The sequence below is a fragment of the Pseudoliparis swirei genome, chromosome 12, assembly GCF_029220125.1.
Source record: "Pseudoliparis swirei isolate HS2019 ecotype Mariana Trench chromosome 12, NWPU_hadal_v1, whole genome shotgun sequence".
Taxonomy (NCBI): Eukaryota; Metazoa; Chordata; class Actinopteri; order Perciformes; family Liparidae; genus Pseudoliparis; species Pseudoliparis swirei.
This window is the reverse complement of record NC_079399.1, coordinates 2,643,351-2,647,784: the sequence shown is the minus strand read 5'-3', so window position 1 is coordinate 2,647,784 and position 4,434 is coordinate 2,643,351.

Below are 4,434 nucleotides of genomic sequence, written 5' to 3'. Positions count from 1 at the left end.
CATCACCAGTTCCAGTCCCCGGTGTTCCGTCACCAGTTCCAGCCCCCGGTGTTCCGTCACCAGTTCCAGTCCCCGGTGTGCCGTCACCAGTTCCAGTCCCCGGTGTTCCGTCACCAGTTCCAGTCCCCGGTGTGCCGTCACCAGTTCCAGTCCCCGGTGTTCCGTCACCAGTTCCAGTCTCCGATGTTCCAGTCTCCAGTGTTCCGCTTCCAGTGTTCCGGTTCCAGTCTCCGATGTTCCAGTCCCCAGTGTTCCGCTTCCAGTCCCCGGTGTTCCGGCGCCAGTCCCCGGCGTTCCGTCGTCAGTTCTAGTCCCCGATGTCCCAGCCCCGGTTCCCCGTGATCCGTCCCGTCCAGCCCCGGTTCCCCTAGCTTCCCGTTCCTGTCCTCCGGCCCGTCTTCCGGAGCGCGTCCCTTGTCCGGGTGGTCGTCCCCCGGCCCGCCCCCCAGACTCTGTCCGCCATGCACTTGGCCCCTCCTCCGGCTCCCCTCCACCCACCCTGGTGGGACGTCTGGAATCCGTCCCTTGAGGGGGGGGTACTGTTATGATTTGGAGTGTTTCCTGTTTTGTTTTGAAGTCCCTGTCTCGTTTCCTGTTTCCCTGCGCTTCCTTCCTTGTGCTTGTTTCGTTCCTGATTGTCCCCAGCCACGCCCTGATCGTCTCCACCTGTGTCTCGTTTTCCCCAGTGTATTTAGCCTGTGTCTTTCTGCTTGTTCTTTGTCTGGTCGTTTTTGTTCCTGTCCGGTTCTTGTCCCTGTTCCTGTTGTTTCTCTCCTGTTGCCAGACTGTGGTTCTGCTCAGTGAACAATTAAAAGAAACCTTTTTATTTTGAAACTCTGCCTGCTGCGTTTGGGTCCAAACCTCTGCACGATCGCGACAATTTGAGGGTAGTGGAGGGTATTTGAGGGTAGTGGATGGTAGTGGAGGGTATTTTATGGTATTGGAGGGTATTTTATGGTAGTGGAGGGTATTGGAGGGTATTTGAGGGTAGTGGAGGGTATTTGAGGGTAGTGGATGGTAGTGGAGGGTATTTTATGGTATTGGAGGGTCGTGGAGGGTATTTGAGGGTATTGGATGGTCGTGGAGGGTATTTGAGGGTAGTGGATGGTCGTGGAGGGTATTTGAGGGTAGTGGATGGTAGTGGAGGGTATTTTATGGTATTGGATGGTAGTGGAGGGTATTTTATGGTATTGGAGGGTAGTGGAGGGTATTTGAGGGTAGTGGATGGTAGTGGAGGGTATTTGAGGCTAGTGGATGGTAGTGGAGGGTATTTTATGGTATTGGATGGTAGTGGAGGGTATTTTATGGTATTGGAGGGTCGTGGAGGGTATTTGAGGGTATTGGAGGGTCGTGGAGGGTATTTGAGGGTAGTGGATGGTAGTGGAGGGTATTTTATGGTATTGGAGGGTCGTGGAGGGTATTTCTGTCCTGTGTTGAGCTGGTTGGCAGCAAAAGAAACATGAGTGCCAATAAAACTCCTTGAGAACACGAGGCTGACCTCCGGTTCCTCTAGAGCAGGGGTCCCCAAACTTTTTCCTGAGAGGGCCACATAACGTTTCCCTTGTCTGCTGGAGGGCCAGCCGGGGCTGAGCTGCGCGTGCAGACAGCATTTAACGGAGCGGAGCAGCGCGTGCGCTCTGATCGCTCTTTTAATGAAGTATCGATACTAAAAATATGCTAAATCACATCGTTTTTAACGTACGGGTACTTTGTTAGCATCGCTACACCGTGCAGCGTGACAGCAGCAGATGTAGCGGACTAACATTCAAGCTAACCTAACTTCCCAAACGCTGTGGACATCTGAACGCTGATTGGCCGAGACGCGACACGTCCCATCAAAGATGTTCTATTGTGAAGAGCACCACTTCACATTTTCTCCGCGTCTCACTGCAATCTCAACGGCAGCGGGCCAGGTGAACAAAATAATATATCGGAACGCGTCTCTGGTATTGTTCAGGGGGCGGGGCCACATGTGGAGGTGGGCCGGATACGGCCCGCGGGCCGTAGTTTGGGGACCACTGCTCTAGAGTTCTACATGGAGGATCATCTTCAGCATCGCTCGGTTATCTCTTGAATTCATTCCTCACTCGTTGCCAGCAGAAGAGTTTACGTTCTACAGCAAGTTTACTATGAAATGCAATAAAATATAAACTTATCTTAGCCTCAAAAGACGTAATTATCACATTTCCGCAGCTGCATTAATGTCAATACATATAATTATAATATGTTTACCACATAAACAATAGGGATAACACTGGAAATGACTTCTTGATACTTCTTGATGCTATAATATGTGATGTCATCTCAGTGTGTTGCATCATTTAATGGATGATTCTTTGTTTCCTGTTGCAGAATAAATGTTTCAGGAGATTCTCCAGTATGTCGACTCTCTGGGGAAGAGATATGTGGTTCAGAGGGTTTCACCAAACCTTTTCATCATCACATATATAATATTCATATTGCTCAGCTTCTCTAAATGTCTGAGGAGACATCCAGAAACAGGAAAACATGGTTTCATCTTCTGCTCCGTGGCCCCAGAGGGAGGGAAGAGGAGATAAGACGCCCTCGAGGCTTCAAGAGGAATACGGACCTGGAGAAATGCTGCTTCAGTGGAGAAAATGTGACCATGTCCTCTCTAGGCCACGCCCACTTTATTACAGTCTGGGGCTCTCTCTCCTTAGCCACACCCACTTCATTACAGTCTGGGGCTCTCTCTCCTTAGCCACACCCACTTCATTACAGTCTGGGGCTCTCTCTCCTTATCCACGCCCCCTTTATTACAGTCTGGGGCTCTCTCTCCTTAGCCACACCCACTTCATTACAGTCTGGGGCTCTCTCTCCTTAGCCACACCCACTTCATTACAGTCTGGGGCTCTCTCTCCTTAGCCACACCCACTTCATTACAGTCTGGGGCTCTCTCTCCTTATCCACGCCCACTTTATTACAGTCTGGGGCTCTCTCTCCTTATCCACGCCCCCTTTATTACAGTCTGGGGCTCTCTCTCCTTAGCCACGCCCACTTCACGACAGTCTGGGGCTCTCTCTCCTTATCCACGCCCCCTTTATTACAGTCTGGGGCTTTCTCCTTAGCCACGCCCACTTCACGACAGTCTGGGGCTCTCTCTCCTTATCCACGCCCCCTTTATTACAGTCTGGGGCTCTCTCCTTAGCCACGTCCACTTAATGACAGTCTGGGGCTCTCTCTCTCCTTAGCCACGCCCACTTTATTACAGTATGGGGCTCTCTCCTTAGCCACGCCCACTTTATTGCAGCATGGGTCTCTCTCTCCTTAGCCACGCCCCCTTCACTCCAGCCCTGGACTTGATTAGAGGGGATTAGCGCTCTGCCGCCTCCGGCCTCCGGGGCCTGAAGCCTCTCGTCAGCGGGGGGGCGGATCGATGCTCGGTCGGCTCCTGTCGACGCAGCACGTTCGCCCTGCGCCACCCAGGAGTCTCAAAGGTCAGAGGTCACGGGCAGTGATTAAGTGTCACGCTAAGTTAAATAAATGCACAGTCGGCTGCCGAGAGGCTTCGTCTCTACGAGGGAGACGGAGACGCTGACCGCTGGATCCTTTTCGCCCGGCAGGTCGAGAGGAGGCCTGTTATTTATTATCACCGCTTCTTCCTCAAAGGACTTCCTGGCCTTCAGTCGACTGCCTGGACCCAGACACGTCGGCCATTGTGGGAGAGCTCTCCATCTCGATTTAATTCTAGTTGATTTATTGATGTCTGCATGTGGAGGTTTGCATCCGACTGGATTTCATGTGCCAAAAATACATAAAGGGAAACATTCAGCCATATTTTTTAGGCGAGGAACGGATAAGTGCTATAAATCAAAATGATATGCAACATTTTGTGGGATTAGTTGGACAAAAAATACTCTTTTTTATTTTGTAACAGGTGATTTATCAGTTTTAGTTTTGTTTGTGTAATACACATTTTGGCCACAAGAGGCTGAAGTGCACCACGACCTGATGACGAACAGCGTCCATGTCTTGCAGGTTTGAGTAAAGATTAAACTTTATCATCCTGAAGGTTGATGAATGATTATCTTTGCTAAGCTTCTTTTTCGGACATAAACACGTGTCTGCGTTAAAATATCATCTATCCGGTTAACAGAGTTTGTAAACTCTGCTCTAATGTGAGTAACTCTAGTAGCTGGAGCCTGAACGCACCGTTTCAGGTTTTCAGAGCACTTAAATGCCACTTAGCTCAGACTGAAGGGAACACGGTGGGTTTTAAAAGGTCGGGGGAAGTTTAGACAACGAATCCATCCAGAAGTTAAATGTCAAAACTCAAGAAGAAGAGTCTGGAGGAGGGGGGGGGAGGGGGGGGGTATCATCCTTGTACGGCAGCCAGTGAGGGACATCAGACATTCTTCTGTCTGTGTAACGACCTCCAGGATCGGTTGTTGTTCATCTCCTCAGATTAAAATG